General features: G+C 45.4%; 1 protein-coding gene across 37 annotated transcripts in view; it reads right to left on the bottom strand.

The window, feature by feature from the left end:
* Nucleotides 1–14,720, bottom strand: part of ZFHX3 (zinc finger homeobox 3) — a 1,555,416-nt gene that overhangs the window by 329,036 nt on the left and 1,211,660 nt on the right. The window lies entirely within an intron of this gene.

The following is a 14,720-nucleotide window of genomic DNA, read 5'->3' as shown; positions in this document are numbered from 1 at the left end:
TTCCCCAGCAGCATTCATTTTTGGAAACATAGGCATAGTTTAGGTATTTTCTTCTTGGAAGGTTCTTTCCTGGAAATTCATGCAACTAATTCCTACTCACAGATTTTAGAGATCTGAACAGTTAGAGGTCTTCCCTAAGAAGCTCTACCCTGACTCCAGTCCAGGGGTTGGTCCTCTAAACCTTCTCTTCATCACAGCCATGTGACTGTGGTTAATGCAATAATTGCATAGTTGATGGTTTAACATCATTGTCTTTTCCCTCTTTTAGATTAAAAACAGGTTTGTCTTATTCCCGACTTTGTAAGTGCTGGGTACATAGTAGCTGGCCAATCCAGGCCTGTGTTGGATGAGTGTTCATAGGCAATGGTGGGTGCCAAAGTGGATGGTACCTTATGCACTTCGGTGGGGCTCAGGTGTAGCAGCAACAAACACATGTAGAACCAGATCACGGTGGGTTCACACTACCAGGACAAAGGACGAAGCTTCTCCCAAATAATTTCTGCTCTTTCCTCCTGTGAAATCTTTATTTTTCTTTCTTTTTTTTTTTTTTCCTGAGTCTAGCTCTTTTGCCCAGGCTGGAGTGCAGAGGCACAGACTTGGACCACTGCAACCCCCACCTCCTGGGTTCAAGTGATTCTCTTGCCTCAGCTTCCCGAGTAGCTGGGACTACAAGGTATATACCATCATACCCTGCTAATTTTCGTATTTTTAGTAGAGAAGGGGTTTTCCCCGTGTTGGCCAGGCTGGTGTCAAACTCCTGACCTCAGGTGGTCTTCCTGCCTCCACCTCCTAAAGTGCTGGGATTGCAGGCATGAGCCACCATGCCCGGCCCCTTCTGTGAAGTCTTCATGGATAAACCATGGGAGAGTTCAAAATCCTGAAAACCAACTTCTGAGATGCTTCTCTCTTTTTTCACTTTTTGTTTTCTTTTAAACAGAGACAGGGGTGTTGTTATGTTGCCTAGGCTGGTCTCAAACTCCTAAGATCAAGTGATCTCCCACTTTGGCCTCCCAAAGTGCTGGGACTACAGGTGTGAACCACCGCGCCTGGCTCTGAGATGCTTCCCTTTTTTTTTTTTTTGAGACAGAGTCTCACTCTGTCTCCAAGCTGGAGTGCAGTGTGGCTCACTGCAACCTCCACCTCCCAGGTTCAAGCAATTCTCCTGCATCAGCCTCTGGAGTAGCTGGGACTACAGGCACACACTGCCATGACTGGCTAATTTTTGTATTTTTAGTAAAGACAGGTTTTCACTATGTGGGTCAGGATGGTCTTGATCTCTTGACCTCGTGATCCACCTGCCTTGGCCTCCCAAAGTGCTGGGACTACAGGTGTGAACCACTGTTCCCGGCTTGGAGATGCTTCTCTTAATATTACAGTGGATGAAAAGAAAATGAAAGACATCCCACACCCATTCTGCCTCCCCGCGTCCCTGCCTTGGCATTAGAATCCCACACTGCCGTCCCCCATCTCAGCTACTGCTGAAGTAATGGGCACTGCTACTTGATGGCAAAGTTCTAGCTGGGCTAATTAAGCATACTGAGCTAATAACCTTCCATTTTGGGACCGGTGTTATTCATAATTTAATGTATTGCTGCTGAAACATTAACCTTTCGACAACTGGCATGTTGCCCACAGCCGCCCGAGTGCTGACCATCTTTCAGTAAAATGAGTATTATTGTTAAAACAGGTATAAATCATTAATGGCTGCAGCTTTTGTGTCAGACCCTACGTGAAAATAAGCAGTAAGCTGGGTAATTTATTTACCTTTTGGTGATTATTTTTTATGATTTTATGATCATATTCAGTGATTCATAAACATTGGCCCAGTGCCATTTGGTAATCATTTTACATTTTAAATAGTGCGTTGGTGGTTCTGCTTTTCATCTTTAAAAATTTCAGGATTGATACCGGGCAACTTAATTCAGACCCAAATGCAATTTCATTTGAAAGAAGGTGGCGGGTGGAAGGGGAAAAGAATCCCGGCCCCTTCATTTTAATAAACCATTTTCAACAGTGCTGCTAAGAGCCTCCACTTGTTACAACATTGCACTTACTGTAGCAAACTTTCTTTGAAGTTTAACACACAGAGGGTGCCTTGAAATCTGAATAAAAGCACAGGAAAACAGTTAACAAGCTTCTGGTTGGAAAGAAGATGTGATTGAGCCAAGGGTGGAGAGGGGCCTGGAGATGCTGGCCCCGGGCCAAGAAGGTTGGAAGCCACTAACCCTCCTCCCAGCACCTGGTTGGGGAATGTGATTACAGTCCCCCGGGGACCTGGAAACTCTTTACTGCCTGCCTGCCTGTGCCGGCCGCCTGCCCTGAATTGGGCTCCCATAACCATTCCAGAAAGTAGCTTTTGCTCCTATGACACCAAGTCGGTGCTGGAGGATGGGTGGTGTCTGGGTTTTTCATGGTTTGGGAGCTCAGAGGATCTTCCTCCATCTTGCAGGCTCTCTTATGGCATTCCCGCACATTTCCTAAACCAATGAAAGCTGAGAGGTCTTCGTATATAATAGCTGAAGCCGAACTACTACTACTGCTACTGCTACTGCTGCTAGTACTTCTTCCCCCTCCTCTTCCCCTTCTTCCTTCTTCCTCCTCCTCCTCGGCTTGTCCTCCTCCTCCTCCTCCTCCTCCTTCTTTCTGATTTTTTTTTTTTTTTTTTTTTTTGAGCCAGAGTCTCACTCTGTCACCCAGGCCAGAGTGCAGTGGTGCCATCTCAGCTCACTGTAACCTCTGCCCCCTGGGTTCAAGCGATTCTTGTACTTCAGCCTCCCAGGTAGCTGGGATTACAGGCATGCGCCACCCTGCCTAACTAATTTCTTAATTTTTAGTAGAGACAGGGTTTTACCATGTTGGCCAGGTTGGTCTCGAACTCCTGACCTCAAGGGATCTGCCCGCTTCAGCCTCCCAAAATGCTGGGATGACGGGGATGACAAGTGTGAACCACTGCACCCAGCCTTGAAGTCAAACTTCTGATGGTGGGCAGACAGTGGGACAGGAGAGGGCAGAGAATGGGACATCATGTTAAAACTCTTCCTCAAGGCAGAAGCATGCCCAGGAATAAGCTTTCCTTTAGAAACTCATTTCATGTCAGGTGTGCTGGCACAGAGGGAAACTCTGCCAAGAAGCCTGGCACTTTTGCCCAAAACATAAGAGATGAGATCTTAAAACAGCCATAAATATGTGCTGCAAAGAAATTGCCATAGGGAAAGCCAAGGCAAGATGAGAAGTATTGCTTTCTTTCCCTCCCTCCTTCCGTTCTTTCTTTCCTTCCTTCCTTCCCTCCCTTTCCTTCCCTTCCTCCTTCCCTTCTACCTTTCTTCCCTTCCCTCGAGGCGGGGCTTGCTTTGTCACCTAGGCCAGAGTGCAGTGGCACCATCACGACTCACTGCAGCCTCAGCCTCCCAGGCTCAAGCAATTCTCCCACCTCAGCCTCCCAAGTAGCTGGGACTAGATGCACTTGCCCCCTCACCACACTCAGCTAATACTAAAATTTTTTGTAGAGACAGGATCTTGCTATGTTGCCCAGGATGGTCTTGAACTCCTGTTCTCAAGCAGTCCTCCCACCTTGCCCTCCCAAAGTGCAGGCAGTACAGGCATGAGCCACTGAGCCTGGCCTAGAAAGATTTCCTTCTGGACAGTTTGAATAGGGTTAGCTCTGAGACAGCCCTTATTCTCTTTTCTAACTTTATGTAATTTCTCATGTATAGCTGTTAGGACTCTTCAACTGAAGTATCTGGTTTTAGGTTTTACTTGGATTTATGTATATGTCTCCAATTATTTAATTTTTCATTGTGGTAAAATATAGACAACATAAGATTCGCCATTTTAACCACTGTCCAGTGTACAATTGAGTGCTGTTTATCACATTTGCAATGTTGTGAGACTAGGGCCACTATCTCTTTGCAAAAAATTTCATCACTCTTAACTCTTTACCCATTAAGCAATAAGTTCTGCTCCGGCTTCCCTGCTCCCTGTGGCCCCTCCAGCCCCTGGAAACCACTCATCTACTTTCTGTCCCTATGAATTTAATATTCTGAATGTTTCTTTGTTTTGTTTTAAATTCTTTTGCAGGGGACAGGGTCTCACTCTTTTGCCCAGGCTAGAGTACAGTGGTGTGACCTTAGCTCACTGCAACTTCTGCCTCCCGGGTTCAAGTAATTCTCTGCCTCAGCCTCCCAAGTAGCTGGGATTACCATGCCCAGCTAATTTTTGTATTTTTAGTAGAGACAGGGTTTCACCATCTTGGCCAGGCTGGTCTTTAACTCCTGACCTTGTGATCCACCCTCCTTGGCCTCTTAAAGTGCTGGGATTACAGGTGTGAGCCACTGCACCTGCCCCTATTCTGAACATTTCATATAAATGGTACCATACAGTATTTGTCCCTGTGTATCTGGCTTCTTTCACTGAACGTAATGTTTTCAAAGTTCATCCACGTCATAAGATGTATTTAACTTTAGTTCTCTTTTATACCAAATCATACTCCACTGTATGGATATACCATATTATGTTTATCCACTGCCTTACTGATGGACACTTGTGTGACTACCCCCTTTTGGCTTTTGAAATAATGTTGGTGTCAACATGAGTGTACAAGTATCTGAGTCCCTAAGTCTATGTTTTATTTTGTTTTGTTATGTTACGTTTTGTTTTGTTTTTGAGATGGAGTCTTGCTCTGTCACCCAGGCTGGAGTGTAGTGGCATGATCTTGGCTTACTGCAACCTCCACCTCCTGGGTTCAAGCAGTTCTCCTGCATCAGCCTCCAGAGTAGCTGAGATTACAGGGACGTGCCACCACACCCGGCTAATTTTTGTATCTTTAGTAGAGATGGGGTTTCACCATGATGGCCAGGTTGGTCTCGAACTCTTGACCTCAGGTGATCTTCCTTCCCCAGTCTCCCAAAGTGTTGGGATTAGAGGCATGAGCCATATATCTGTTTTGACCATCACATTTTTTTCATCTGATCTACCTTTATCTTGGATGCTCTGTTTGCTAGCCTGGCAGAACTGGCCTGGGCACAAGTGGCAAAGTCATTCATGCCTGGGAATTCCTCTCTGGCTCTGCTGTCAATGCCGCCGCTTCAAAGGACTTCTTGTAGTCATCCTCTGGCACTGCCAAGGCTGGTGCCAGTTGTGAATTCTGCACCAGCAGCCTCCACCCTCTACATTGGGCTTGATAAAACAAGCTGCTTCTCAGGTGTGCTAAAGAACAAATTAAGAAACAGAATAACCTGGAATGAATGAAATTCCCTTTCAATCCTGTCAGCCAGAGCACGTGTTGTCATGAGATTTGATGCTAGGGATTTATTTCTTAATATACAGTCTGAAAGAGAAAACAGCATAAGAGCTGAAATGTGAATTGGGCATGTCTATAGAGCGTGAATTGGATTCAAGACAAAATATTGTGAATGGTTAATAGGGTCAGTCTAAGTATACTTGCTGAAATAATCTCTTGGATATGCAAATATTCTGAGAACTACACTGTCAAATAGCTATTGTATCCTCTTATCTATGTGTTCGCAGAATGGCTACATATTATAACAAATGAAAAATGTGAATTTAAAAAATAATGTCACCCTAAAATAATACTTTACTTTGCATAGTAATTTTTGTTGTCGGAGTTTTTTATTTTTGTCACACCAGACAGGTTCTTAGCACAGCATTATTTGGAAATATGAAGAGATGAGCTCTGGCCGGGTGTGGTGGGTCACACCTGTAATGCCTGCATTTTGGGAGGCCGAGGCGGGGTGGATCACCTGAGGTCAGGAGTTAGAGACCAGACTGGCCAACATGGTGAAACCCCGTCTTTACTAAAAATACAAAAATTAGCTGGGTGTGGTTGCGGGTGCCTGCAATCCTAGCTACTTGGGAGGCTGAGGCAGGAGAACTGCTTGAACCCTGGAGATGGAGGTTGCAGTGAGTTGAGATTGTGCCACTGCACTCCAGCCTGGGCAACCGAGTAAGGCTCTGTCTCAAAAAAATTTAAAAAAGGAAGAAAAAAAAAAAGATGAGCTCTCTGTCCTGTTCTCAGCAGGAACAGACATGAAGCGGGAAGGGGAGGGAGAAAGCAGGAACAGACCACATGTTCAGAGTGATCAGGGTCATCCAGTCTGCCATACGCATCAGCCATGCCTAGGATTGTCCCAGTGGAACTTCTGCTTCTGGCCACCTGGGGCTGCCTCCGTGGAATCCCTTTCCTGGGAACATGGCATTGTCTTGAGGACTTGAGATGCTATTTAAATGTTCACCATCTCATTATGGCTGTCAGCCCATTACACATGAGGACAGGGTGGGGTTGGGGGCAAGAGGAATTCAGATGAAAGATACTTGTGGAGAAGCCATAGTTTTTACTGTTAACAATTCCATGGCTCCACCATTGAGCCGCTCACTAAAACCATCAGAAAGTAGCCAAACTAATGGGGTTTCATTCCATTTCTTTTTCACTCCTTTTCCTAATTTCTGAGAGTTGAGCTAGTGAGCAGAGAAGGAATAGACAGCACAGAGAAGGCGGACAGTTGATGGATGATCCTGACATACTATTCACATTCTAGAACAGCCTAAAGCCCATGGTAAGTACTCAACACCTTAATCAGACGAACAAATAAACATCAGCCACTAGGTACTCAAGAGCTGAGACGATCTGACCAATGGCCGTGACTTTTTCTTCTTTGACCTAGCCCAGGTTTGCTGGGTTTGATTAACTTTGCAAATCTTTGGCAGAATTTGGTTCTCAGAAACATCAGGAAGTGGCAGAGTGCAAGAGAGCGCCTTCATCCTACTGAAATTGAAAATTCTCCCAGTTTTCTAATTTCCAGGTTAGAATTCAATTTCCAAGAGTCTTTTTTTTTTTTTTTGATGAAGTCTCACTCTGTCACCCAGGCTGGAGTGCAATGGTGCAATCTCAGCTCACTACAACCTCTGCCTCCTGGATAACCTCCACCTCCCAGGTGCAAGCGATTCTCCCACCTCAACTCCATGAGTAGCTGGGATTGATTACAGGCACCCATCATCATGCCTGGCTAATTTTTGTATTTGTGTAGAGATGGGGCTTCACCATGTTGGCTAAGCTGGTCTTGATCTCCTGACCTCAGGTGATTCACCCATCTTGGCCTTCCAATGTGCTGAGATTACAGGCGTGAGCCACCACACCCAGCCAATTTCCAGGATTTTCTAAGAAAGGATTCTGGGGATTAAACGTGGAAAACAAGAGATCTCTGGCACCTTACTGCTGCTTTCTTCTTTATCCATGTCCTCAGGATCCACTGTGTCCTTGCTCTGGTGCTTCAGCCCTTCCTCACCCCTCCCTGTTCATTCTCAAACCATCTAAACCCACTTGTTCTGAATCCCATCTGCTTCGAGTCCTGCTTGCCTTCCTCTTGGCCAATCTGATACAGTCTCCTCTGCTTCACTTTAGATTCCTCGCCATCCCATTCGCACCCTTATAGCATTACAGCACCATTATATCTCAGTTGTGGTCCATAACCCATCTTTTCAAAAATTCTGGGGGTACTAGTTAAAAACGCAAATTCATGAGCCCCATTCAAGATCTATTGAATCAGAATTTCTCACTCATAAATGTGAGAACATCATCTTCTGGCACAAGTGATATAATTACTATGTTGAAAGATATTGATCTATTTTTTTGAGACAGTCTTGCTCTGTCATCCAGGCTGGAGTGCAGTGGCAAGATCTCAGCTCACTGCAACTTCCACTTCCCAGGTTCAAGCTATTCTCCTGCTTCAGCCTCCCAAGTAGCTGGGATTACAGTACCCACCACCACGCCCAGCTAATTTTTGTATTTCTGGTAGAGACAGGGTTTCACCATGTTGGTCAGGCTGGTCTCAGACTTCTGACCTCAGGTGACCACATGCTTCGGCCTCCCAAAGTGCTGGGATTACAGGCATGAGACACTGCACCTGGACCATTTACATCGTTGAAAAGGTCTCTACTGGCTCCCAGTTCTACTGGATAAGGCTTAAAATCCTGGGCCATGAGTATCTCAGTTTCCCGGCCTGTCTCCTGCCCTTACTCATGTACCCCAACCTTGGGTACCCCAAACCAGACTCTCCCTCTTCCTTCAACAAGCTCTATGCCCTCAAACCTCTAAGCCTGTCCTGCAGCAGTTTCCTCCTCTTGGAGCGTCTCTCCTCCTGTTGGTGGCCCCAAGGAAGATGCTTGCTGAGAACGACTTCCCTATTGGTATTTCCAGAGCTCTCTGAGGCTTCCTCTATGACAGCACTTTCATACTGCAGTACAGTTAATTTGTTTTTGTGTCCAAACTCCTCTGTGAGTCCATGAACTCCTCAGGAGTGGGAAGCACAGCTCATGCCTCCTTTTGGGCCACTCACAGTGCATGAACATTCTAAGAGTCTGATGAATACTTTCTGGGTTTCATAAAATAACAACACTTTTTATCCGTAGGCCTCTTTACAGAGACATTTCACATAGATTGTCATCTTCCTAGATCTTCAGACCAAACTAGCAGATACGGTGAGAAATAGCTCAACCAAGGCAAGGAGCGTAGTGATTCGGCCAACGTCCCAAGCCGACGACACTCTCATTCCACTTGTTTAGCTCCCTGTCTCACGCCTTCCCACGGAAGCTGTGTGATGGTGGCCTCCGAGGAAGGACTGGCCAAGCATCTCTAGGACAAAGTAAATCGACAGGTTATGAAATGCACTGATCTCCACCCAGACTATTATAGGAGATCTCCAGATGGACAGGCATTGAGGCCACTGCCACAATAATTGAGTAACTCAGTGCTTAATCTCCACGTTTTGGAATTATGTGCTCCCTGTGGATTGACTAATTGACTGATTGACTGTGACAGAGTCTCGTTCTATAACCCAGGCTGGAGTGCAGTAGCGTGATCTCAGCTAACTGCCACCTCCACCTCCTGGGCTCAAGTGACTGTGGAGCCTCAGACTCCCCAGTAGCTGGGATTATAGGTGTGTGTCATCACACCTGGATAATTTTTGTATCTTTGGTAGATAAGTTTTGTATTTTTCTGTCCTCAGCTCTTATAGGGTTTGTATGGTGTTAGGTCTTATCTTTAAGTCTTTAATCTATCTGGAGTTAATTTTAGTGTAAGTTGTCAGGAAGGGGTCCAGTTTCTGCTTTCTGCATACGGCTAGCCAGTTTTCCCAACAATTTATTAAACAGGGAATCCTTTCCCCATTGTTTGTTTTTGTGAGGTTTGTCAAAGATCAGATGGTTGTGGATGTGTAGCAGTGTCTTCGGGCCCTCTGTTCTTTTCCATTGGTCTATATCTCTGTTTTGGTACCAGTACCATGCTGTTTTGATTACTGTAGCCTTGTAGTATAGTTTGAAATCAGGTAGCGTGATGCCTCCAGCTTTGTTCTTCTTGCTTAGGATTGTCTTGGCTATGCAGGCTCTCTTTTGGTTCCATATGAAGTTTAAGGTGGATTTTTCCAGTTCTGTGAAGAAGGTCATTGGAGTGGAGTGTTAAAGTCTCCCACTATTATTATGTGGGAGTCTAAGACTCTTTGTAGGTCATTAAGTACTTGCTTTATATATCTGGGTGCTCCTGTATTGGGTGCATATATATTTAGGATCATTAGCTCTTCTTGATGCATTAATCCTTTTACCATTATGTAATGCCTTTCTTTGTCTTTTTTGATCTTTGTTGGTTTAAAGTGCATTTTACCAGAGACTAGGTTTGCAACTTCTGCTTTTTTCCGCTCTCCATTTGCTTGATAACTCTTCCTCCATCCATTTATTTTGAGCCTGTGTGTGTCCTTGCACGTGAGATGGGTTTCCTGAATACAGCACACTGATGGGTCTTGACTTTTTATCCAATTTGCCAGTCTGTGTCTTTTGATTTGGGCATTTAGCCCATTTACATTTAAGGTTAATATTGTTATGTGTGAATTTTATCCTGCCATTTTGATGCTAGCTGGATGTTTTGCCTGTTAGTTGATGCATTTTGTTCATTGTGTTGATGGTCTTTACCATTTGGTATGTTTTTGGAGTGGCTAGTTCTGGTTGTTCCTTTCCTTGCTTCGTGCTTCTTTCAGGAGCTCTTGTAAGGCAGGCCTGGTGGTGATGAAATCTCATAGCAATTGCTTGTCCACAAAGGATTTTCTTTCTCCTTCGCTTATGAAGCTTAGTTTGGCTGGGTATGAAATTCTAGGTTGAGAGTTCTTTTCTTTTTAAGGATGTTGAATACTGGCTCCCACTCTCTTCTGGCTTGTAGGGTTTCTGCCGAGGGATCCACTGTAAGTCTGATGGGCTTCCCTTTGTGGGTAACCCGACCTTTTTCTCTGGCTGCCCTTAGCATTTTTTCCTTCATTTCAACCCTGGTGAATCTGATGATTATGTGCCTTAGGGTTGCTCTTCTTGAGGAATATCTTTGTGGCGCTCTCTGTATATCCTGGACTTGAATGGTGGCCTGGCTTGCTAGGTTGGGGAAATTCTCCTGGATAATATCCTGAAGAGTGTTTTCCAGCTTGGATTCATTCTCTCCATCACATTCAGGTACACCTATCAAATGTAGAGTAAGTCTTTTCACATAATCCCATATTTCTTGGAGGCTGTGTTCATTTCTTTTCACTCTTTTTTCTCCATTCTTGCCTTCTTGTTTTATTTCATTGAGTTGATCTTCAATCTCTGATATCCTTTCTTCTGCTTGGTCAATTTGGCTATTGAAACTTGTGTATGCTTCGCGAAGTTCTCATGCTGTGCTTTTCAGCTCCATCAAGTCATTTATATTCTTCTCTAAGCTGTTTATTCTAGTTAGCATTTCATCTAACCTCTTTTCTAGGTTCTTAGTTTCTTTGCATTGGGTTAAAACATGTTATTTTATCTCTGAGAAGTTTGTTATTACCCACCTTCTGAAGTCTGTTTTTGTCAATTCATCAGATTCATTCTCCATCCATTTTTGATCCCTAGCTAGTGAGGAGTTGTGATCCTTTGTAGGAGGGGAGGTGTTCTGGTTTTTGGTGTTTTCATCCTTTTTGCACTGGTTTCTTCCCATTTTAGTGGCTTTATCTACCTGTGGTCTTTGTAGTTGGTGACTTTCAGATGGGGTCTCTGAATGTATGTCCTTTTTGTTGATGATTAAGTTATTTCTTTCTGTTTCTTAGTTTTCCTTCTAACAGTCAGGGTTGCTGTCAGTTTCTTCTTCTGTTATCTTCATCCTGTAAGGGTACCTGCCAGATGTTGGCCTGAGCTCTCCTTTATGAGGTGTCTCTTTGGGTATACAGGGGTCAGGGAGCTGCTTGAGGAGACAGTCTGTCCCTTATAGGAGCTCAGCTGCTGTGCTGGGAGCTCAATTGTTCTGTGCAGAGCTGCTGGGCAGGTACTTTTAAGTCTGCTGCAGTGGAACTCCTAACAGCCTCTTTTCCCAAGTGCTCTGTCCTAGGAAGGTCGGCTTTATTTATAAGTTCCTGTTGTGCAGCTGCCTTTTTTCATAGATGCCATGCCCTGCACAGAGTAATCTAGTCACAGTCTGCCAGCAGAGGTGTTGCTGAGCTGCTGCAGGCTCCACCCAGCTGCTGTGTGAACTGCCTTGGTAGTGGTGGTTACCCTTCCCCACACTGAGCTGGACCTTCCTGGGTCCAGCTGTGCTTGCTCGGAAACTCTCAATCCACAGTGTTTCAGATTGCTTGTTTTGTGGGGATGGTATCCAGTGAGCCAGATTGCCTGGCTCCCTGTCTCTGCCCTCTCCCTTTCAGTTGAATGGCTGGCTCTGTCTCCCAGGCATTCCAGGCAGCAGTTGAAATGGCCGCCCAGATTTGTGTGAGTTTCTGTGCACCCATCTGGCACCGGCTGCAACTGCTGTGCTGAAACCTCATGGTGCTTTTCAGCCTGGGAATCTCCTGGTCTGTGGGCAGTGAAAATTTGCTTGGAAATGCAGTGGGCACTCACCCTCTGCATTGTTCTTGCTGGGAACTGCACTCTGGAGCTGTTCCTTTTCAGCCATCTTGGATCCTCTCTCGGGACATTTTCTTTATGAGAGACTTTTGGGGAGTACCTACCAGCTGAAGCTGGCTCATAGTTCACAGGCTTAGTTGTACGAGAGTAACGGGAACACCCAGGGTCTCTAGAGAAGAACCTCCCAGGGCCTCAGTTGACCTCAGGTGTAAGCCTGATCCCTTATTCTCTTCACTTGTCTAACTTTTAACATGTGGCTACTTCAGGAAGCCTTCCTTGACCACTCCTTCAGCCCCACCCTTCTGTCCCACATGCGTTCCTATAGCGTTTTATGTTTGCTTCCATCCTCATATGGTTGAGTGGTCAAACCCAAGTCTGTCCCTCACTTGACTGTGAGATCCCTAAAGGCAGGGACTTGCCAAGTACATCTGTCACTGGGCCATTCTGAGGAGAAAAAGAAGCGATGCAAGGGTCCTGCGGAGGGAGGATGATTATGAGACCATGGACCACGGCATCAATCATTCACTGTGCCTGACGATGGGCTCTTGCACACATCCATCCTTGGCCACTGTTTTCTTTCATAGTTTGTTTCTTGTTGCTGGGCCGGGTGTGGTGGCTCATGTTTGTAATCCCAGCACTTTGGGAGGCTTAGGCAAGAGGATGGCTTGAGGTCAAGAGGGCAAGACCAGCCTAGGCAACACAGCGAGACTCTGTGTTTAATTGAAAAAAAAATACATACATATATATATATATTTTTTTATATATGTGTGTGTGTATTTTTTTTTTTTCTGGCCAGGCGTGGTGGCTCGCACCTCTAATCCCAGAACTTTGGGAGGCCAAGGCGGGTGGATCATGTGAGATCAGGTGTTTCAAGACCAACCTGGCCAACCTGGTGAAACCCTGTCTCTACTAAAAATACAAAAATCAGCCGGGAGGTGTCGGGGCCTGTAATCCCATCTACCCGAGAGGCAGAGGCAGGAGAATTGCTTCAACCCAGGAGGTGGAGGTTGCAGCGAACTGAGATCGCGCCATTGCACTCCAGGCCGGATGACAGAGCAAGACTTTTTCTCAAAAAATAAAATAAAATTTTTGTTAATTAAAAAAAAAATCATTACACTGCCATGACTTTTCAGGTCAAAAATTCTTTTCATGGCCCTTGTGGTCACCATGAGTGAGATTTCTTTAGATTCAGCTTTTCTTTCACCCCTTCATTTCTCTCCCTCTCTTTACGTATACATGACTGCACCCCTGCCCCGCCACTGCCACCCACATCCCCTACCTCTGTGCTTCTGCTCATGCAATACCCACTGCCTGGAACACCAACCTCAGAGCAGGGACTCCTCTCCATCATGCAAAACTCCATTTCAATGTTTCTCTGAAGCCCTCCCAGACCCCTGGTCCCCATGACATGTTACGGGCTTCTCTCAGCTCCCTGAGCTCTGGCTACTGCCTGACTTTTTTCATTATATTCCAGTGATTTCTGCCCATTTCCCTTAATTAGAGCATAAGATCCTTGGGGGCAAGGATCTTGTCTTGTTCTTTTGTTTTCACTCCCACGCTGGGTCCTAGGTGGCTGGATGAATTGTGAGATAAGAATCTATGGAATGTAACATTCCTTTACTAGTTAGTGATGGTGAAGCTCTCTTTCTCAGCTCTGCGAAGACCTTACATGCATGCTGCTTTTCGCATGGTGTCAGTTTTCGGTTTCCAAGACTTTTGATCTAGCAGGATGAGAACCCAGGATTAAGCAAGATGGAAGACGTACAAACTCTCCCTCATCAAAGGCTACCAAGGGCTGAGCAGTCAGATGGCTGCATGTCCTGTCTGATGTCATCCCTTTATTGTGCTCTTGGGCCTGGTCAAATCAGTCAACCCAGCTGACCTGACATTTGCAGCTAGTTTTATGCAAGATTTAAAATCTTGCACAGCAACAACTGGAGAGGCTGTTGTAATTCTGTGTGAGTTGGAAAAAGCCAGGAGCCAATTTGGCCTGTGAAGATGTGACTTTGTCTCCAAGTTCCCATCATTCATCAAGGAAGCCCTGCCTTAGAAAGTTTAAGTAATTTGGCAGGGCTCCGTGGCTCATCCCTGTAATCCCAGCACTTTGGGGGGCTGAGGTGGGTGGGTCACCTGAGGTCGGGAGTTTGAGGCGAGCCTTACCAACATGGAGAAACCCTGTCTCTGCTAAAAATGCAAAATTAGCCAGGCGTGGTGGTGCATGCCTGTAGTCCCAGCTACTTGGGAGGCTGAGGCAGGAGAATTGCTTGAACCTGGGAGGCAGAGGTTTTGGTGAGCTGAGATGGTGCCATTGCACTCCAGCCTGGGCAACAAGAGCGAAACTCCATCTCAAAAAAAAAGTAAGTTTAAGTAATCAAAACCTTCCAATGAAAATAATGATGGTGTGCCTGTGTAGAGTTAGTCCAGTTCCAAGGGTGTTCTCATGTGATAGTTATGAAACAGTGCACTTGGTCACCACGTGGGTAATGACAAATGGGTCAAGACTCTGCTATCATATCAGAGATTATTAAGTTTTGCTAACGGATGGAACTAACACTCCATCTAACTGGTTGGCAGTCAGTTACTTATAATACCAAAAAGCAAGTATTTAAGCATGTATTTTAAAATTCATTCCTCTTTAGACTGGGGTACAGGGGATCATGCCTGTAATCCTAGCACTTTGGGAGGCTGAGATGGGCAGATCACTTGAGGTCAGGAGTTTGAGACCAGCCTGGCCACCTGTGGCAAAACGCTGTCTATACTAAAAATACAAAAAAATCAGCTGGGTGTGGTGGTGTGCACCCGTAATTTCAGCTACTTGGGAG

Source organism: Callithrix jacchus, chromosome 20 (genome assembly GCF_049354715.1).
Source record: "Callithrix jacchus isolate 240 chromosome 20, calJac240_pri, whole genome shotgun sequence".
Taxonomy (NCBI): domain Eukaryota; kingdom Metazoa; phylum Chordata; class Mammalia; order Primates; family Cebidae; genus Callithrix; species Callithrix jacchus.
The sequence above is the reverse complement of the archived record's forward strand: the minus strand, read 5'-3'. Positions and strand labels throughout refer to the sequence as shown.